We start from the raw sequence: 23,536 nt of genomic DNA, 5'->3' as shown, positions 1-23,536 counted from the left end.
GGTGGCATGTCAGACTTGTTATTGAACTTGGAATTACAAAAGAAGCAGTAAATGAGAATGTCAAACAGGCATTGGGGGGCAGCTTCTATAGGGATTTTTGGCTTTAACTCTGAGTGCAATGATGAGTCATAGCATGGTTTGGAGTAGAAGAGTAATATCAGTTTAGAAAACCCACTACTGAGCTACTGACATATAGTGGAGAAGGAAATGGCCACCCAGTCCAGGATTCTTGCCTGGAGAATTCCATGGATGGAGGAGCCTGGCAGGCTACAGTCCATGGAGTAGCATAAAGCTGGATATGACTCGGCGGCTCTCACTCACTCACTGACGTATAGAATGGATAAAGTGTGATTGGAAAAGTTGATCAAGATTATCAGTTCTGAATATTAGGAGTTTAAGTTATTTATTAGACAATCAAGCAAAGATATGATATAGGGGTTGAATATAACAGTCTGGTGTTCCAGAGAGAAGTCTGAGTCAGAGCTGCAAATTTAGAATTTGTTACGATATAAATGGAATATAGAGCCTTGAGACAGCACAAGATAACCAAGCTGTGCATGTTGATTAAAAAAAAAGGAACAAGGTCCAAATATGGAACATTTAAAACTGAAGAGGAAAGAGACTTAAATTTTCAGCTGAATACATAGATACCTAAAATAAGATCTTCCTTTAACTTGATGTGAGTATGTGAACTAGTACTGGCCAAAGGAATTTAAGTAAGTGGGTTACTTGATGGCTTGAGTGAAGCTCCTGGAAACCAAATGTCAAACTCCTTTCTCCTTTTCTTCTCTTCCCTCATTCTTGCTCTCGTGGATATAGATAAACCTCTAGTTACCATATTGGACTTGTGTGCAAGAGCACACTCTGGGGAGGGCATATTGAGTGCAGGATGATGCCTGAGTTCTTGGGACTTTGAAAAATTATACTATTATACCATCCATGGGCTACCGTCTTCCAGGTAGTTAAATGAGATATGAATATTTTTGTTTCCGCCTGCTTACCTTTAGATCTGCATTGTTTTCAGGTGAAATTAATCCTGAGTGGTAGGTTCCCCTAAAATAAAATGAAACAAAAGAGAATGTACTAGTTGCCTTCATTATTTTTATAGTGAGGAATAAAATATTCTCCTTTTGGTAAGATAAATTTAGATTATATTATACTACCTGAAATATCAGTGTATTTTCTTCCTGCCATGTGGGAAGGGACAACCCATGTGGTTTACTCTTTATTTAATAGCAAGTAATTTAATAAAGTATGTATGATAGTATTGAAGCAATCATGGAGCAGTCATGAAGTGGATAAGGTGTCAAAAGTTTGACAGTGAGCTACAGAAAGATATAAACAGAACCTGTGAATTAGTATACATTTTGATGGCTTCCCAGGTGGCCCTAGGGTAAAGAACCTGCCTGCCAATGCAGGAAGCATAATGAGACTCAGTTCGATCCCTTGGTAGGAAAGATCTCTGAAGAAGGGCATGGCAACCCACTTCAGTATTCCTGCCGGGAGAATCCCATGGACAAGAGAAGCCTGGCAGGCTGCAGTCCATAGGGTGGCAAGGAGACATGACTGAAGCTTTTTAGCATGCACACATCCATTTTGAAATGTATAGTTTTGAGTGCAATTTTTCTGAATTGCTTAGCAGGGAAATCCTTCCTAAAATGTGCTATTATGATCCCATTACATAAAACAGAAAACAGCAAAATGCTTTGGTAGGGAAAGTACCTCCCCTTTTTTTACACTACTAATCATTCAGTTAGACAACCTTAAAATATCTCTTGAAACTATAGTACAGAGTAAAATTTAAAATACCGTGTAAAAGTATTAGGGGACAAAGTTTTAAAATATGTTGACAGTGTTATTTCTTTATTATAACCTCTGGTTATATTAGCATGAGCAAGGAATCTATTCAGAATTTTAGGTAATTATCATTAGTCTGTCACTGTGAGACTATGAGACTATCTGAGACTATGATACTTGGAGAATATTTTGGGTGGGATGAACAGCTGCTAAATGTCTTTAAGTCATTTTCTAAATCCTAGTTAAAGAAAATCATGGTTTTGCATATAGAAAGCACCAGTGCATAAATTTCTCTTTCAGAGTTTTTCTTTGAGAACTTTCTTGTTGTTGTAAATGAGAACCTACATACACAATTACATAAGATTCAAGAAGGCAGCTACAAATATATAACACTATGGATGCATCTGTAAAAGAAGAAGGAAAAAAAAAAAAAAAAGCCAATGCTATGATTTTTATTTAGACTCCTTTCAAAGAGGAGATGGGACCCAATAGGAAGAAAAGTCACTAGGCAATTAATAAACATTACTTTTCATCTCACTGCTTTACTTTTATTGCCTCATCCTTTATAGTTTTATGGGTTTGTTCTTGCCGCCCTAATCTTTCCCTCTTGTAATTTTGTGTTGATTTAAAATCAGCTTTCCTGCAGCTTTTTTAGGCTAGGGACTTCTCCATTAATAGTGTGCTTGCCTAGCATTTTTGCTGTATCCTTCACAGCTCTATTTAAGAGTTAAAAAGTAGGTGATAAGATTGAAATATGTTAATATAAAAATGAAGAAAAGGATTTGTCTTTAGTATATTAGCAAGATTAAGCAATGGTTAGAGAGTTCTAGACCATCTGGGTTTTATCCTTTGCTTGTCAAAGCTGCTCCCACATCTCTATAAAGACACTAAATGGAAGCTCTCCTCCAAGGTCAGGTTATTCTGTTACTGCAAGTGAAAAGCATGAAAGAGATTTATTAGGCAGCAGCATGCATCTATGCATTTTATCTCTCTCCAATATAAATACCTAGGAGATGCTTGAAACAGTGTTTAAAAGGAGTCCTAATGAATTATAAATGATGATAAATCTGACTTGATTTCAAAGTGATGGGTGTTTTACACTTAACACTTTTGCTATGGAGGTTGCCTTTTATTACCTAGTTCTTTTAAGTTCGAATACATGATGCATTATGCAAAACTGATATTTAGAGATACCAATTCAAACAATAAAAACATAAGAATAAAGTATAAAACATTTTATTGTATATATACTGAATACTTAGATATATAAACATTCATGTACAGTATCCACATAGATTTGCTTTTTCATATAAAATATATTAATTATTGAATTGGGCATATTTGATTTTTTGTTTGTTTAAATTTATTTTTTTTACTGAAGGATAATTTCTTTACAGAATTTCGTTCTTTTCTGAAAAAAATCTCAACATGAATCAGCCATAGGTATACATATATCCCATCCCTTTGGAACTTCCCTACTATCTCAGTCCCCATCCCAACCCTCTAGGTTGAGATACAGAGCCACTGTTTGAGTTTCTTAGCCATGCAGCAAATTCCTGTTGGCTGTATATTTTACATATGGTAATGTAAGTTTCCATGTTAGTCTTTCCATACGTCTCACCCTCTCCTCTCTTCTCCCCATGCCCACAAGTCTATTTTCTATGTCTGTTTCTCCACTGCTGCCCTGTAAATAAATTCTTCAGTATCATTTTTCTAGATTCCATATATATGTGTTAGAATAAGATATTTATCTTTCTCTTTCTGACTCACTTCACTCTGTATAATAGATTCTATGTTCATCTACCTCGTCAGAACTGACTCAAAGGCGATATGGCTGAGTAATATTCCGTTGTGTATATGTACCACTACTTCTTTATCCATTCATCTGTTGATGGACATCTAGGCTGCTTCCATGTTCTAGCTATTGTAAACAGTGCTGCAGTGAACAATGGGATGCATGTGTCTCTTTCAATTTTGGTTTCCTCAGGGTATATGCCTAGGAGTGGGATTGCTGGGTCATATAGTGGTTTCATTTCTAGTTTTTTAAGGAATCTCCATAGTGACTGTTTCAGTATACATTCCCACCAACAGTGCAAGAGTGGTCTCTTTTCTCCACACCCTATCCAGCATTTATTGTTTGTAGACTTTTTGAAGATGGCCATTCTGACCGATGTGAGGTGATATATCATTGTAGTTTTGATTAGCATTTCTCTAATAATGAGTGATGTTGAGTATCTTTTCATGTTTGTCAACCATGTATATATCTTCTTAGAAGAATGTTTAGGTCTTTTCCCCACTTTTTGATTGGGTTGTTGGTTTTTCTGGCTTGAGTTGTATGAGCTACTTGTGTATTTTGCAAATTAACCCTTTGTCAGTTGTTTGATTTGTTATTATTTTCTCCCATTTTGAGGGTTGTCTTTTCACCTTGGCTATAGTTTTCTTTGCTGTGCAAAACTTTTAAGTTTAATCAGGTCCCCCTTGTTTACTTTTGTTTTTATTTCCATTACTCCAGGAGGTGGGTCATAGAGGATCTTGCTTTGATTTATGTCATCTTTTTCTGCCTATGTTTTCCTCTAAAAGTTTTATACCTTCTGGTCTTACATTTTAGATTTTTAATCCATTTTAACTTTTATCATTTGTATGGTATTGGGAAATGTTATAATTTTGTTCTTTTACATGTAGCTGTCCAGTTTTCCCATCACCATTTATTGAAGAGGCTGTCTTTGCCCCATAGTATATTCTTGCCTCCTTTGTCAATTATAAGATACCCATAGGTGCATGGGTTTCCATTGGTCTATGTTTCTGTTTTTGTGCCAGTACCATACTGTCTTGATGACTGTAGCTTTGTAGTATAATCTGAAGTCAGGAAGGTTGATTCCTCTGGCTCCATTCAACTTTCTCAAGACTTCTTTGGCTATTCGGGGTCTTTGTGTTTCCATATGAATTGTGAAATTTTTTGTTCTAGTTCTGTGAAAAATGTCATTGGTAATTTGATAGGGATTGCATTGCATCTATAGATTGCATTTGGTAATACAGTCATTTTCACAATATTGATTCTTCTTTTTTTTGTGAAAGATAAGAATAAAATTTATTTTTTAAAATTTTATTTTATTTTTAAACTTTACAATATTGTATTAGTTTTGCCAAATATCGAAATGAATCTGCCACAGGTATACCTGTGTTCCCCATCCTGAACCCTCCTCCCTCCTCCCTCCCCATACCCTCCCTCTGGAATATCTCTCCATCTGTTTATGTCATCTTATGATTTCTTTCATCAGTTTCTTATAATTTTCTGTGTACAGTTCTTTTGTCTCCTTAGGTAAGTTTATTCCTAGGTATTTAATTCTTTTTGTTGTAGTGGTGAATGGGATTGATTCCTTAATTTCTTTTTCATTTTTCATTGTTAATATATAGAAATGAAAGTTATTTCTGTGTATTGATTTTGTATCCTGCAACTTTGTTAAATTCACTGATTAGCTCTAGTAATTTTCTGATACTATCTTTAGGGTTTTCTATGTACAGTATCATGTCATTTGCAAACAGGGAAAGCTTTATTTCTTCTTTTCTGATCTGCATACATTTTATTTCTTTTTCTTGTCTGATTACTGTAGCTAGGATTTGCAGAACAATGTTGAATAAGAGTGGTGACAGTGAACACCCTTATCTTGTTCTTGTCTTGGGGGAATGCTTTCAGTTTTTCACCATTGAGAATAATGTTTACTGTAGGCTTACCATATATGGCCTTTACTATGTTAAGGCCCATTTTTTGAAGAGTTTTATTCATAAATTGGTGCTGAATGTTTTCAAAGGCTTTTTCTGCATCTATTGAGATGGTCATATGGTTTTTATCTTTCAGTTTGTTAATATGGTGTATCTCATTGATTTATTTGCTTATTTTGAAGTATCTTTGCCTTCCTGGAATAAACCCCACTTGATCATGGTATTTGAATCCTTTGATGTGTTGCTTATTTCTGTTCACGAAAATTTTGTTGAGGATTTTTGCATCTATGTTCATAAGTGATATTGGCCTGTAATTTTAATTGTTTTTGTGCTATATTTGTCTGGTTTTGATTTCAGGGTGATGGTGGCCTGGTAGAGTGAGTTTGGAAGTGTTCCTTCCTCTGCAATATTTTGAAAAAGTCTTAGAAGGATAGACATTATTCTTCTCTAAATGTTGGAAAGAATTCTCCTACGGAGCCGTCTGGTCCTGGGCTTTTGTTTTTTGGGAGATTTTTGATCACAGCTTCAATTTCAGTGCTTTAATTGGGTTTTTTATAATTTCTATTTTTTCTTGGTTCAGTCTTTGAAGATTGAACTTTTCCAAGAATCTGTCCATTTCTTCTAAGGTTATCCATTTTATGGCCATATAGTTGTTCATAATTGTCTGTTATAATCCATTGTATTTCTGCATTGTCTATTGTAACCTCTCCTTTTACATTTCTAATTTTTTAATTTGATTCTTCTCTTTTTTTTTCCTTGATGTGTCTGGCTCAAGGGTTGTCAATTTTGTTTACCTTCTCAAAGAACCAGATTTTACTTTTATTATACTATCATTTCTTGGAGAAGGCAATGGCACCCCACTCCAGTACTCTTGCCTGGAAAATCCAATGGATAGAGGAGTGTAGTAGGCTGCAGTCCATGGGGTCGCTAAGAGTTGGACACGACTGAACAACTTCACTTTCACTTTTCCTTTCATGCATTGGAGAAGGAAATGGCAACCCACTCCAGTGTTCTTGCCTGGAGAATCCCAGGGATGGGGGAGCCTGGTGGGCTGCCATCTCTGGGGTCACACAGAGTCGGACACGACTGAAGCGACTTAGCAGCAGCATACTATCATTTCTTTCATTTCTTTTTCATTTATTTCTGCTCAGATCTTTATGATTTCTTTCCTTCTACTAATTTTGGCAATGTTTTGGTTGTTTTTTTTTTTTTTCCAGTTGTTTTAGGTGTAAAGTTAGTTTGTCTATTTGATGTTTTTCTTGTTTCTTGTGGTAGGAATGTATTGCTATAAACTTCCTTTTTAGAACTGCTTTTGCTGTATCCCAAAGGCTTTGAGTTATTGTGTTTTCATTGTCATTTGTTTCTAGATTTTTTTTTCCTTTTTGATTTTCAGTAACCTGTTGGTTATTTAGAAACATATTGTTTAATCTCCATGTGTTTGTGTTTCTTACAGTCTTTTTCTTGTAACTGATATCTAGTCTCATAGCATTGTGATTGGAGAAGAAGCTTGATATGATTTCAGTTTTCTTAAATTTACTGAGGTGTGATTTGTGCCCCAAGATGTTGTCTATCCTGGGAAATGTTCCATGTGCACTTGAGAAGATGTATTCTTCTGCATTCGGAGTGAATATCCTGAAGATATCATGAGATCCATCAGATCTAATGTATCATTTAATACTTGTGTTTCCTTATTAATTTTCTGTTTTGATGATCTGTCCATTGGTGTGAGTGGGCTGTTAAAGTCTCCTACTACTATTGTGTTAATGTCAATTTCTGCTTTTATGTCTGTTAGTGTTTTTCTTATGTATTGAGGTGCTTCTATGTTGGGTGCATAGATATTTACAATTGTTACATTTTCCTTTTGGATTGATCCCTTGATCATTACATAGTGTCCTTCCTTATCTCTTGTAATCTTCTTTATTAATTAATTAAATTTATTTTAAGGTCTATTTTGTCTGATATGAGGATTGCTACTCCGGCTTTCTTTTGCTTCCCATTTGCATGGAATTTATTTTTCCATTCTCTCACTTTCAGTCCATATGTGTCTTTAGGTCTGAAGTGGGTTTCTTGTAGACAGCATATGTATGGGTCTTGTTTTTGTATCCATTGAGCCAGCCTGTGTCTTTTGGTTGGAGCATTTAGTATATTTACATTTAAAATAATTATTGATATACCTGTTCCTATTGCTATTTTCTTAATTGTTTCAGGTTGTTTTTGTAGATCTTTTTCCTTCTCTTGTATTTCTTGCCTATACAAGTCCCTTTTACATTTGCTGTAAAGTTTGGTTGGTGGTATTGATTTTTCCTGACATTTTCTTGTCTGAAAAGCTTTTTTCCCCCATCAATTTTGAATAAGATCCTTGATGGGAACAGTAATCTTGGTTGTAGATTTTTCCCTTTCAGTACTTTAAATATATCCTGCCATTCCCTTCTGGCCTGCAGAGTTTCTGCTGAAAGGTCAGCTGTTAAGCTTATGGAGTTTCACTTGTATGTTACTTGTTGCTTCTCCCTTGCCACTCTTAATATCCTTTCTTTGTGTTTAGTCTTTATTAGTTTGATTAGTATGCGTCTTGGCATGTTTCTCCATGGGTTTATCCTGTATGGGACTCTTTGTGCCTGTTGGACTTGATCGACTCTTTCCTTTTCCATGTTGGGGAAATTTTCAACTGTCATCTCTTCAAAAATTTTCATATAACCTTTCTTTTTCTCTTCTTCTTCTGTGACCCCTATAATTCAAATGTTGGTGTGTTTGATATTGTGTCAGAGGTCTCTGAGACTATCCTCAGTTCTTTTCATTCTTTTTACTTTTTTTCTGCTCTTCAGAAGTTATTTCCACCATTTTATCTTCCAGAACAATTACGAGTTCTTCTGCTTCAGATATTCTGCTTTTGATTCCCTCCAGAGTATTTTTAATTTCAGTAAATGTGTTGTTTCTCTCTTCATGTTTATCCTTTAATTCTTATAGGTCGTTGTTACTTGATTCTTGCATTTTCTCCATTTTGTTTTCAAGGTTTTTGATCATCTTTACTATCATTATTCTGAATTCGATTTCCCCTTCATTTATTTGGGTTTCTGTGTTTCTCATTTCTTCTTTCATTTGTATAGTATTTCCCTGTCTTTTCATTATGTGTGTGTGTGTGTATGTGTGTGTGTATATATATATACACACACACACATATATATATATATATATAAACTTATTGTGTATGAGTCTCCTTTTCCCAGGCCTCAAAGTTGAATTCCTTCTTCCCTTTGGTTTTTGCCCTCCTGCTGCTGCTGCTGCTGCTAAGTCACTTCAGTTGTGTCCGACTCTGTGCGACCCCATAGACAGCAGCCCACCAGGCTCCCCGTCCCTGGGATTCTCCAGGCAAGAACTGGAGTAAGTGAAGTCGCTCAGTCATGTCCGACTCATAGTGACCCCATGGACTGCAGCCTACCAGGCTCCTCCGCCCATGGGATTTTCCAGGCAAGAGTATTGAGTGGGGTGCCATTGCCCTCCTTTGCCCTCCTAAGGTTGGTCAATGGCACCCCACTCCAGTACTCTTGCCTGGAAAATCCCATGGATGGAGAAGCCTGGTAGGCTATAGTCCATGGGGTTGCGCAGAGTCGGACATGACTTAGGGACTTCACTTTCACTTTTCACTTTCATTCATCGGAGAAGGAAATGGCAGTCAGACACAACTAAAGTGACTTAGCAGCAGCAGCATACAGTATTTGTGTTTCTCTTTCTGACTTATTACACTCTGTATGATAGGTTCCAGGTTCATCCACCTCATTAGAACTGATAAAAATGTGTTTCTTTTTATAGCTGAATAATATTAAATTATGTATATGTACCATAATTTCCTTATCCTTTCATCTACTGGTGGACATCTAGTTTACTTCCATGTCCAATTAAAATAAATAAATTAAAATAAAAAAAAAACCAGACATTACTTTGCCAACAGAGTTCTGTCTAGTCACGGCTATGGTTTTTGCAGTAGTCATGTGTTGATATGAGAGTTGGACTATAAAGAAAGCTGAGCACTGAAGAATTGATGTTCTTGAACTGTGGTGTTGAAGAAGATTCTTTAGATTCCCTTGGACTGCAAGGAGATCAACCAGTCCATCCTAAAGGAGATCATTCCTGGGTGTTCACTGGAAGGACTAATGTTGAAGCTGAAACTCCAGTACTTTGGCCACCTGATGTGAAGAGCTGACTCATTTGAAAAGACACTGATGCTGAAAAAGATGATGGCAGGAGGAGAAGGGACAACAGACAATGAGATGGTTGGATGGCATCACCGACTCAATGGACATGAGTTTAGGTAAACTCTGGGAGTTGGTGATGGACAGGGAGGCCTGGCATGCTGCAACTCATGGGGTCGCAGAGAGTTGGACATGACTGAGTGGCTGAACTGAAATGAATATATTGACAGTGTGTGAAATCTTTACCTCTAATTCCAGAATAGTTTTATTACCTCCCTCTGGAAGAAATTCAGTACGCATTAGCAATCTCTGTTCTTTCTTCCAAGCCCTGACAATCACTTAATCTGCTTTACATATTTTTGGATTTGTCCAGTCTAATAATTTCATATAAATGGAATCATAAAATATATGGCGTTTTGTGTCTGGATTCTTTCACCTAGCATAATATATACAAAAGCTTCCTTTGTTGTATCAATAGTTTATTTTTTTTAAAGTAGATGATGTTTTGTTATATGGATATACCATATTTTGTTAATCCATTCATCTGTTGATGGCCATTTGGGTTGTGCTAATTTGGGGACATTATGAATAATATACTATAAACATTCATGTACCACTTTTTGTTTCAGTTCTGTGGAGTATATATCTGAGAGTCAAGTTTCTGTGTTATACAGTTATAGCTCTTTATTTGACTCTCTGAGAAACTCCTACACTATTTTCCTTAACATTTGTACCATTTTACATTACCATAAGCAATATATGATTGTTACAGTTTCTGCATACACTTGCCAGCCCTTGTGTTTATCCATCTTCTGTGTAAAGTGGTACCTCATTGCTATTTTGACTTGTTTTTTCCGAAAAAATAAGGTTGAGCTGCTTTTCATGTGTTTGTTGGCTATATGATTATCTTCTTTGGAAAAATGTTCATCCATATTTTTTGCCCATTTTTATTTGGGTTATTATAATTTTATTATTGAGTGGTAAGTCTTCATGTATGCTGAATACTAGTTTCTTGTCTATATTATTTGCAAAGATTTTCTCCCACTTGTATTTTTTTTTCACTTGTTGGTGAACTTTGAAGCCTACTGTTATAAACTTCAATGAAGTAAAATATCTTTTTTTTTTTTTTTGCTATTTGGGATTTTGGTGTCATATCTAAGAATCTAGAACCTACTACAAGGTTACAAAAACTTTTGCCTTATGTCTTTTAAGATCTTTATAGTTTTAGCACTTGCATATAGGTCTTTCATCCATTTTGAGTTACTTTTTGTATACAGCATGAGATAGTATGAGATAGAGATCTAACATTACTTATTTTGTATATGGTGTGAGATAGAATGTCCAGTTATCCTATTACCAATGTTATCAACATTATTGTTTCCCCATTGTAATATCTTCCTGAAAATCAACTGACAATATATGTATATGAATTCTCAGTTATATTTTATTAATTTATGTGCCTGTTCTTCTGACAACACCAGAGTGTTTTGATCATTGTAGCTTTGCAGTAAAATATAAAGTTGAAAAGTTTCTATCTGCCCACATCATTCTTCTTTTTAAGATTATTTTTATTGTGTTGGGATACTTATATTACTACATGAATTTTAGGAAAAATTGATACAGAAAAATAAAGGAGTTGAGATTTTGATAGAGAATGCTTTGAATCTGTATATCAATTTGAGGAATATTGCCTTCTTAATGAAATTAACAAAGCAATGTATTCTTATCAATTGCCATAAGTGAATGTTTGTGTTCTTCCAACATTCATATGTTAAAACCCAACTATCAAATGTACAGAATTAGGAGGATAGCCTTGGAGAGTTAATTAGATCATGAGGATGGAGCCCTCATGAATGGAATTAGTGCCCTGATAAAAGAATCCTGTGAAAGTGCTCTTGCCCCTTTTACCTTGGGAGGTTACAGTGAAGTGACTGCCAGCCTTCTAGGAAGCAGAGTCTCATCAAAAGTAAGATCTGTCAGCACTCTTTGTTTGAACTTCTCAGCTTCCAGAATTGTGAGAAATAAAATTTTATCATTTACAAGCTACCCAGTCTTTGGTATTTTGTTATGACATCCCAAATGAACTAAAACAATATTATATCATCTTTCCATGGATGCACATGAAATGCGTTTCTGTTTATCCACATCTGTAACTTATTCAGTGTTACATTGTAGTTTTCAGTGTTAACATTTCATGCTTCTTTTGTTAAATTTATTCCCAGTTATTATATTATTCTGATGTTGTTTCAGGTGAAATTTTTAGTTTAATTTTTAGATGGATCATTGCTAGTGTCTAGAAATATAGTTTATTTTTATGCCAATCTTGTGTTCTATAAACTGACTGAACATGTTTATTAGACCTTTTTTTTTTTTTTTTTAATTCTTAGGAATTTCAGCTTACAAGAAAGGGAGGGGAGGGAGGAGGGTGGAGGGTTCAGGATGGGGAACGCGGGTATACCTGTGGCAGATTCATTTTGATATTATGCAAAACTAATACAATATTGTAAAGTTTAAAAATAAAATAAAATTTAAAAACAAACAAACAAAAACAAAACAAAACAAAATATGTCATCTGCAACTAGAAACAGGTAATGTCTTCTGTGCCACTATGGATTTTTTCTTGCCTAACTTCCTTTTCTAGAACTTCAGTATGCAGTTGAATAGAAGTGGTAAGAGTGAATATTTTTGTCTTTTTCCTTATCTGGGAGGGGTTGCTGTCACTTTTCATTCATTAAGAATGACGTTAACTGTGGGAATTTTGCAGATGACCTTTGTCATCTTTGTCAGACTGAGGATGTGGAAATATTTTTAACACTGTCTGCTAAGTTTGTTAGTGGCACAAACATGTGAATACTATTTTATTCCACTCACGTTGGGTTTTTATACTATCTTTTATTTGTTTATTTTGTGTGTATCTATCATATGGTCAATTGGAATTTATACACCATAAAATGTCGAGTAGTTGCAGAATTAATCTTTACATAGTAAAATTGTTGGATAACTGTCTGTCAGTTTTAATCAAGAGAAATATTTTTCTATTATTAAAATAACCACTGTGATACATATATTAATAGGTTCAAATAATATGTTGTTATTAAACGCAGAATGCAATCATAAGTCATGCCAGTAAGAAATGTCATAAACTTCAGATAATGTGATTCTTTTTTCATATTCTTTTCTGATGAGCAACAAACCAAAATTCAAAATTAATTGCTTATGACAACAACATTTTAAAAAATCATTCACATACCTATGTGTCATGTGGTTATTCTGTTGGCACCTTGCCCAACCTTATAGTAGCAGTATTAGTCACTCAGTCGTGTCCAATTCTGCAATCCCATGGAATGTAGCCCTGTAGCCTGCCAGGCTCCTCTGTCCCTGTGATTCTCCAGATAAGAATACTGGAGTGGATTGCCATTCCGTTTACCGACAGGGTCTTCCCAACCCAGGGATCAAACCCAGGACTCCTGCCTTGCTGACAGATTCTTCACCCTTTGAGCTGCTTCATCCTTGTTGGGCTTGTCTGTTCATCTGTGTTCTGCTGCCAGGTAATTTGGGAAATTCCTATCCTATTCAGAAATCTTGTATAATTAGAATGACTGTCAGTTTGGGTGATAGGGTCAACTGAAATCTCATTTGCTATTCTCCAGCTGATTAGTTTAGATAATGGTGGCAGAGTTGTAAAGTAACGTGAAGATAAATAGTATTGGTAGAGTGATGTGAATTTTTAGTGATGTTTTTCTCTTTAAAAATTGGGACGCAATATAGAATGTTTATATATTGATTTCCTACCAGATTCCAAAGAATTCATGTGTAAGACAATTATGACTGCATGGATTAGATAGGAAACACTGTAAACATAGAGGAAGAGAGTGTAAATGTGTTCATTGTTTAATATTTTTCTCATCAATATTAAGAGGGTGGGAAAAATATAAATCCTTTATGCATATGACAAGGTATTATTAAATCTAATTAAATTAATGCATGAATAAATGAATGGGAATGAAAGGAGTAGTTTAATTCTGGTAATGAAAACTGATCCAGATTTTGAGAAAAGGATACATTCTAGGTGTATGTAGGGGATGGCTTGGAATCGGGGACTGGTAGAACGTGACATAATGTAATATTCCAGGAATGGTGAGGGATATTGAACAACAGATGAGTATCCAATAATTTTGCGAAGATAAGTTGACTGAATCTTTGGTAAACTTTGAGAAAATAAGGAGCAAATGTTATTTTTAAATGGGTGCAATCGCATTAATGCTATCATTTAGGAATATGTCTGCTAAGTTGCTTGAGTCGTGTCCGACTCGATGCTGTCCTATGAACTATAGTCCACCAGGCTCCTCTGTCCATGGGATTCTCCAGGCAAGAATACTGGAGTGGATTGCCATTCCCTTCCCCAGGCGATCTTCCACACTGGGATAGAACCAGTGTGTCTTATGTCTAACCTGCATTGGCAGTTTAGTTCTTTACCAATAGCGCCACCTATCCGAAGATATATCGTTTTTAAAGACATTTCAGTGAACAGAGTCTCAGAGCAATGGAAATCAATCTGAAGGCTTCACTAATAAAGTATGAGATACAGAAGGGCTCAGGCTACAGTGGTGTCAGAGCATATAGAAAGTAAGGGTGGTTGGATGTTAAGAACATTTTGGATAGAACATATTGGCTAAATATCTTGTCTCTCATCTGTGTATGCCTTAGTGATACTGTATTTTGCCTAAGCAATCCTTTCTTTCCTGTGAGTAAGCTTCTTTAGCTGCATTCTTTTCTCATTTCTGACCATATTCTCTCCGTTTAGATCCCACCTAAAATATCTCATTTTCTATGAAACAGTTATCAAATTTTACATAGTCAATGATTAATATTCATTCCTTTTTGTGTCAGTATTACTGTATTTGCACTTTGTTGAGCAGTAAATTGTCTACCTTATTCTATAGTCATTATCTTTATTATTTTTTAAAAATGTAGATTTGAACCCTATAAGGCTAGAAATGTGTCTTATTGACATTAGTAACTTTTTAAATTTAATGTTTTCTTTTAAAGTTAAGCCACCTGATAATAAATTTGACCAGTTCACAATGGCATTTTAATGGTGGAGGGAGAGTTCACAAATAACTGAGGCTTCCAGGCTAGAAAACTAGTGACCATTGACAATTTTAAGATATTGATCTCTTTTCACTATAAGTCTCACTTCCCGTCAAAACAGCACAGTAGCAAAATGTAGGAAGCAATGCAATAATTGGTGGAAAAAAACTTTAATGAATAATTAGGATGAGAATGCATGAATGCATGTGAATTTGCTTCAGTTGTGTCCGACTCTTTATATAATGATTATATATATACTCTGATGCAATTTTCATACAACCCTAGGAAGTATTGTAATTTTCACTTTATAAAAGAAGAGACATTTGAATTTTTCATACTGTAAATAGTGGATTTCAAGGTTAGTTGTTAGATTTTTGACCCTATACAAATGTTTCTTTCTTTCCGCCACAATTTATACTGTAATTTAGGTACTATTTTCTTGTGTATTTTCAAGATGATTATATTATAAATTTCCACTAACGATAAATTCACCTTCCTTACATAAGTTTTAATACTTTGATGAGTAAACTGTTCCTGGTACTAGTTTAAGCTGTGCTACCCATGTATTGACATTTGGTCAATTAATAGAGTTGAAGTCCATAAAAGTGTTTATTTCTCCTCTTTCTCAATAATATAATTTCCCTTCCAATCTAAACCTGACCTGAATGTGGAAGGAAAGGAAGAAAGAACTAATGAAAGAACTATTGAAGACTTAAGTTGTTCGATTTACCTTGAATTTGAAGAAAATTGGAATATATTAGTAGGGAGGTTCTTGAACTTAGAATGTATCTTTGATGTGAAGTGCATCTAAAGGATTCTCACATACGAGTTATATGAAAAGTGGCCTACCACCACTCAAATCTATTCCCAACAGTTACCTGCCAGTCTCAGTGGTTCAGTAACATTATAAAAATCTGTCAAGCATTCAAAACCAATTAGCCACAGGATGTCAAGTGTTGTCATGCCAGCTGTCCTTTCACTCCTCCTGGGATCCTACTGCCCATTTTCAGTTAAAAATACATCTTACTGTATTTAGGCTTTTGTCAAAATAAACTTAACTATTTTTATGTACTTCTCAAATTTAGCAAAAGTAAAATGTGATTGTCTTTGAATGACCAATAATTTTCAAAGGTCACAGAAGTCTTCCTGGTTATTATATTCTACAAATGTCTATTATCAAGATAAAAATCTCAGTGTCCGGGGTTGATTTTCCAAGAATTTTAGATTTATCGTAGAATAATTTTTCTATCTCATCAGAAAAAGCTTCCTATCTATATTATTTAAGGGATAAACATGTGGAAGCTAGTCATCAGAGTGAATGAGCTGCTGAAAATTGTTTAGAATATTTTCCTTAAATGATTGGTATATGCATATCAGTGAAAAAATTTGATGAGTTTTAATGACTTCAGCAAAATTTTTAAATCACACATCAGTCACAGTAAAAAATCAAGCACTTGCTTTGTGCTCAGAAGTTTCAAGAACTTTGAGACCTAGAAAGTGGTACTGTTTTGAAAATATTAGAACACAGTGAATAAATTTAAGTCCTAAAATGTTTTTGACAGTTGTAATTAATACTTTATATAGAGAAGTATAAGAGAAATATAAATTGCATGTTCTGGTTTCAATGGTCTATATTTATATAATTTAAATTAATAGGAAGGAATTGATAATAGTAAAATAAGTAATATAGAATTTAGAAGAAAGTATTGTATTTATTAAGGCTGTTCAAAATATATTTAATAATATTATAAATATATCTTAATTAGAACCCATACCATCTAAACACATATCTGCCTTTGAATTTTTATATTTATTTCCGTTGTATCATTTTAGTATCCAGCATATATTAATGCGGTTCACATAATTAGCTATATGACTGAGATAAGTAGCTTTATTTTTCATTGCTTTTATCTAAAAGAGAAGCATATTTATTGGAAGTTGAAAAAAATTTAGTATTACACATTCTGAAATTACAAAATGAAGATATCTAGATATGAACATAAGCCAACATCAGATTAATCAATAAAGATATTAACAATGTTACGTATGAAGTATTAATACCTGTTCACCGTGTACCTGCTCTGTCCACAGCAGAATCATGAGATATAGGGATTACCAAAGAATATTCAGGACTGATTTCCTTTAGGATGGACTGGTTGTATCTCCTTGCAGTCCAAGGGACTCTCAAGAGTCTTTTCCAACACCACAGTTCAAAAGCATCAATTGTTTGGCACTCAGCTTTGTTTGTACACTAATTATTTTAATGATTAAAATAAAAAATTATTGAATGAAATTTAACGTTTAGGTTAAATACCTTCATATGTACATGTAACATTTCATATATGTTATGTCAGACATTCATTTATATATCTATCCAGCTCATCACTATATCTATCCATCTAATCTGTGTGTCTACAATCCTTACATGGCACTTTCCCACATAATTTCCTTTTAGTTGCTGTATATTTGTAAAGGAAATATTAATTGAAGTCCTAAGAGTGCTATATTCTTGAAGCTGTTTGAAATCACGGCTGGGAATTATGATTGTGCCAAGAAAAAGAAAAAGAAAAAACCTACACAAATGGTTCACCACCAGGCACAGAACTTGTAATCCCATTGATTTACTAAACAAATGCTTTCATAAAATTCCAAATCTATTAACAATAAAATATCTGATTGTTCCACATACAAATTCTTTGTAACAATAGGAACATTATTTAATTATAATTAAATGGAAGCAGGAAGCCTTCAGATTGATTAAATTGGTAAAAATTATGATAGCCTAAGAAATATGAAAAATCACACAATTTTTAATAAGCATAGTTTTCTTCTATTTTAGCTTATGTTGAAGATCTTTATTAGTATAAAATTTCTGTCATTCCAAGCAAACACAGGTATTCAGAGTATATTTTCATAGCTAGTAGTTGTTTAAAATATTTTAAAATTTTTGTAAGATTCAGTTTGATTAAGCATATATTAAAATTAGTTCCTAAAACTGGACAAATAAAGTATACTTATGTAGAGATAACACAAATATTTTTATTGTCAGAAGTTCCATACATTTAGAAATGATATGTAGTAATGGTGTCATGAATACCTGTGAATGCAAAATAAGAGCTCAAAGATATTTGATAACATAACATTGGATACTGTGTTTTAATACATTTGACACAAATTTGAGGCACTATGACTTAGGAAGATACAAGAAACTGTACAAATGATACAGAGGAATAAGTTTTGGTAGTAAAATCATCAAAGCAATTTTTCTTGTTACTCTAGCACTAAAGCCAGAGGACAGAAAGAAAGAGCAATTCTGTACCACCAGTTAATTTTTGGCAGTTTGATCTTTTGAGTGCCAAGGTAAAAAGTACATTTTAAGTAGCTATAATTTTGTCTAAATGGAGAGATTCTAAGGCAGTCAGATGCTTTGGGAATAGGAAATGGGGAAGTAATATGCAATTATGTTTCTTCTGAGTCTTCAAATATTTTAATATTACATTTGGGTCTTTTGATTGGTATGACTGACTTTTCAAAGTCCTTTACAGTTACACTTTACAAGGCCAAATTGATATTTTAATTATGTTTAATTGAAGTTTCAGAATTTTATAATTTTAGACTATCTGATTAAACATGTTTTTTTTTTAATATAATTTAATTTTATTTTATTTTTTGACTTTAAAATATTGTATTGGTTTTGCCATATTTCAAAATGAATCCGCCACAGGTATACATGTGTTCCCCATCCTGAACCCTCCTCCCTCCTCCCTCCCCATACCATCCCTCTGGGTTGTCCCAGTGCACCAGCCCCAAGCATCCAGTATCGTGCATCAAACCTGGACTGACGACTCATTTCATATATGATATTATACATGTTTCAATGCCATTCTCCCAAATCATCCCACCCTCTCCCTCTCCCACAGAGTCCAAAAGACTGTTCTATACATCAGTGTCTCTTTTGCTGTCTCGTATACAGGGTTATTGTTACCATCTTTCTAAATTCCATATATATGTGTTAGTATACTGTATTGGTGTTTTTCTTTCTGGCTTATTCACTCTGTATAATAGGCTCCAGTTTCATCCACCTCATTAGAACTGATTCAAATGTATTCTTTTTAATGGCTGAGTAATACTCCATTGTGTATATGTACTACAGCTTTCTTATCCATTCATCTGCTGATGGACATCTAGGTTGCTTCCATGTCCTCACTATTATAAACAGTGCTGCGATGAACATTGGGGTACATGTGTCTCTTTCTGTTCTGGTTTCCTCAGTGTGTATGCCCAGCAGTGGGATTGCTGGATCATAAGGCAGTTCTATTTCCATTTTTTTTAAGGAATCTCCACACTGTTACACCATACACAAAAATAAACTCAAAATGGATTAAAGATCTAAATGTAAGACTAGAAACTATAAAACTCCTAGAAGAGAACATAAGCAAAACACCCTCCGACATACATCACAGCAGGATCCTCTTTGACCCACCTCCCAGAATATTGGAAATAAAAGCAAAAATAAACAAATGGAACCTAATTAAACTTAAAAGCTTCTGCACAACAAAGGAAACTATAAACAAGGTGAAAAGACAGCCTTCAGAATGGGAGAAAATAATAGCAAAGGAAGCAACTGACAAACAACTAATCTCAAAAATATACAAGCAACTCCTACAGCTCAATTCCAGAAAAATAAATGACCCAATCAAAAAATGGGCCAAAGAACTAAATAGACATTTCTCCAAAGAAGACATACAGGTGGCTAACAAACACATGAAAAGATGCTCAACATCACTCATTATCAGAGAAATGCAAATCAAAACCACAATGAGGTACCATTTCACGCCAGTCAGAATGGCTGAGATCCAAAAGTCTACAAGCAATAAATGCTGGAGAGGGTGTGGAGAAAAGGGAACCCTCTTACACTGTTGGTGGGAATGCAAACTAGTACAGCCACTATGGAGAACAGTGTGTTTCCTTAATGTATGTTTTTAATGACAAATGATATTATTATAAAATATTAGAGACTATTATCTGAAATCTTATTGCTATATCTACCATCATAAAATTATAGTTTTCGTAATACAAAATTTTTCATTATAGTTTTATTTCATTAATCAAAACATTTTAATTCTTTCATTTGTTGTTTTGCATCTAATCATGGATATAGAAAATCTATAAATGCTTGTTAAATATTTTAATGCTGATTCAACTGTACTGTTGATGTTTCTGTTTTTTAATTACGTATTGAAGGACCATGGTATTAATCACTTACTGTTACTCAGTTCATTTGCCTATAGTTTGAAATCATCCATGGTAGGTGGACTACTCAAAAGGTTACGTTATAAACTACAACAGATTAATTCTAACAACATGTAACTGAAATGGAAATGTAAGCTGCACCAATAACAAAAGTAGCAAAACGTTAAATTCTTGCTACTTATTTTAATGGGTATATCACAGCCTTGTTGCAGTTAGTAATACAGGACAGCACTTCAGCACTTCAACTGGTGAAATTTTAAACTGCAAAATCATCAAAAAGCATAAAAAATAAAAAAATAAAGCACTAAATAGATTATGTAATGGACACTGCAGTGTTCAAAGTATGTGAGATGAAGCAAGCAGAACATTGTTTTGCTTGCCTTCATCTGGGATGAGATCTTTAATAGTCTGTCAGATTCCCACTGTAATAATATTATAAAAGGTTAAATGTATACTATATCTAAAAGCTGAATTAGCGCTTAATTCTGGAAGGAATTAAAGGTATAGAACATGGTTAGAAATAGAGATTATTGATGATATCCAATTTCTAGCCAATGACATTGAATAGAAATGTAGTTACTTTAAACTTTACAGTTTTATTGAATATCATACACATACATGTGCACACACACACAGTAGTAAAATAAACCCATGTCAGATATATTATGTGCATTTTCTAATGCTCTGAAGAACACAAGAAGAGGATAAAATCATCTTTCTACATGGAAAATAGCATAATAGTATAGTAGGTTTCTTTTTTTTTTTTTTCTGAAAAGGAGTTCCATCATCCCTAAAAATTGATAGCAATAAGGAAGTAGCACCTGACTAGGTGGTATGATTCCTGAGATTTAAAAAATAAAAAAAATAATAACATTGAAAAAAAATAAATAAAAGGAAGAAAAGATGTTAGGAGACAAAAGAAAGAGTGCTGTTGCTGAGAGGAGATAGTGTTGTCAGGCTCTAGACACTCCAAGGTCTAATTGTGTCTACTGTGTTGTGTTGTTGTTGTTTAGTCACTAATGAATCTGACTGTTTGTGACTCCATGGACTGTAGCCCTCCAGGTTCTTCTATCCATGGAATTCTCCAGGCAAGAATCCTGGAGTGGGTTGCCATTTCCTTTCCAGGGTATCTTCCCAATCCAGGGATTGAATCCATGTCTCTGGCATTGGCAGGCTGATTCTTGACCAATGAGCCCTTTACCAATGAGTAGATAAGGAAGCCCTTATCTACTATGTACTTTTCTCTATATCAGCACTATCAATAATATTTTTGGTCTACCAGAGTAACAATTGAGAGGAAATTGATAATATGTAATTTGGTTAAAAAATAAGACCTAGTATTAACTGTTGCTGTGACAATGCTGTGTAATAGAATACTGTAAAATTCAGTGAGTTGGAAAATCCTTTCTATTTTAAGGACAGAATATATATGTACTTTTTTTCATTCACTAGTAGGCAGGTCAGCTGGAACAGCTTTCTTCTAAGCTGAACGTCCAAATTATGAGTTGGATTCTCATCTCTGTCTACCATTCTTATCTCTAAATTCCCCTCAGATGAGAATCAGACTCTAACTCTATTCTTCTCATGGAGGATCACAAATACACAAGGGGCTTGTTAGTTGATATAGGTGTGTTTAATCAGTCTGCTTGTACCAATTGGTTAACATTTCATTAGCTAAAAATCAGTGTGTCATGGTAATATGCCCCATTTCAGCAGAGAGGTGTAGAGGAGAATATGTTTGCTGAATAACTAACTATAATACAATTTCTCAAAGATAAATGAGGTTAAGTCAAAGTTTTTGAAGAAAAACCATATTTTACTTTCATTATCATATTTTGTTATACTTAGAAATAGAAAAACAAGGAAGATACTAGTGACACCCACATATACATACGCATATATGTTAATTTTAGAAGAATATAGATTTGTATACTTCTTGTAAATATAGTGTGGTATTTTTGAAGTCTTAATTCCTATAAATGTTAAAAATCATAGTACATTATGAAAGCAAAACAACAAATTTGAATAATTGTGCAAATGTTCACACATCTCCAAGGTGTTAAGAAAAATTTTAGACAGTAAAAAAGAGATACAGACACATATGTACAGCAATATAATGATCATTTTCAATAAAACTTCAGATCTTAATAGCCAAAATGATTAATGGGCTAGACTCTGAAATATCATGACTGTATTAACTTCCAGTATTTTTCTAAATATCACCAAGGTAAAGTATGTTACTCAAATTTTGGGTATAAGGAAATTTAAGGTAAAATATTAATTTTTTAAAATACAAATTTATTTATTTTAATTGGATTTTGTCACAATGGCTTATAAGTTCTCTAGGTGAGAGGCAGTATTAATTAATTTTATTGGTAGAAAGATAAAAATATACAGAGCTGACTCTGACTGGTCATCTCTGTCAGATTCATAGTAGTCATTGGTGATAGGAACAAACTATTCTTCTTGTCTCCTAGCAGTGACTATTCATCTTTCAATGTTCATTTCAGTATACCTGCTTAGAGATGTCTATGTTTTCCATAAGCAGAACTGTTTATCTTTTAGTTTCAAAGACCATAATATACTTTTTGTTCTCATGAAAATATATTCAATTTACTATACATGTATAATATTAAATAACAAGGCTTGACAAAACAAGGCTGTGTTTTATTTCACTTTATGTAATATCATCTTGCATAGTTGAGATCCTTAGAAAATGCTAACTGAGACAAACTAAAGTACTGAATGTGAACAAGAATGTGCACAAACAGTAAAGTTCATAAGAGGAAAAGAATATGGTGGGGGGGGGGAGATTTTTAAATAAGTAGATAGGAAACTCTATGGCATTTTTCTATTTTAACAGTTATTATAATGTAACATTATAGGTCCATTATTCTGCCCATCTTTGCATGAAAAGTTCCCTTGGTGTCTCTAATTTACTTGAAGGGATCTCTAGTCTTTCCCATTCTATTGTTTTCCTCTATTTCTTTGTATTGATCAGTGAGGAAGGTTTTTGTTTGTTTGTTTTATCCCTGCTTGTTAGTCTTTGGAATTCTGCATTCAAATGGGATTAACTTTCCTTTGCTTCTTTGCCTTTCAATTCTCTTCTTTTCCTAGCTGTGTGTAAGGTCACCTCAGACAACTATTTTGCCTTTTTGAATTTCTTTTTCTTGGGGATTTCATGCAAAGATGGGCACAAAAAGGACAGAAATGGTATGGACATAACAGAAGAAGAAGATATTAAAAAGAGGTGTCAAGAATACACAGAAGAACTAAACAGAAAAGATCTTCATGACCCAGATAATCACGATGGTGTGATCACTCATCTAGAGCCAGACATCCTGGAATGCAAACTTAAGTGGGCCTTAGGAAGCATCACTACAAACAAAGCTAGTGGAGGTGATGTAATTCCAGTTGAGCTTTTACAAACCCTAAAGATGATGTTGTGAAAGTGCTACACTCAATATGCCAGCAAATTTGGAAAACTT

The sequence above is a fragment of the Bos javanicus genome, chromosome 3 (assembly GCF_032452875.1).
Source record: "Bos javanicus breed banteng chromosome 3, ARS-OSU_banteng_1.0, whole genome shotgun sequence".
NCBI classification, from domain to species: domain Eukaryota; kingdom Metazoa; phylum Chordata; class Mammalia; order Artiodactyla; family Bovidae; genus Bos; species Bos javanicus.
This window is presented reverse-complemented; position numbering follows the sequence as displayed.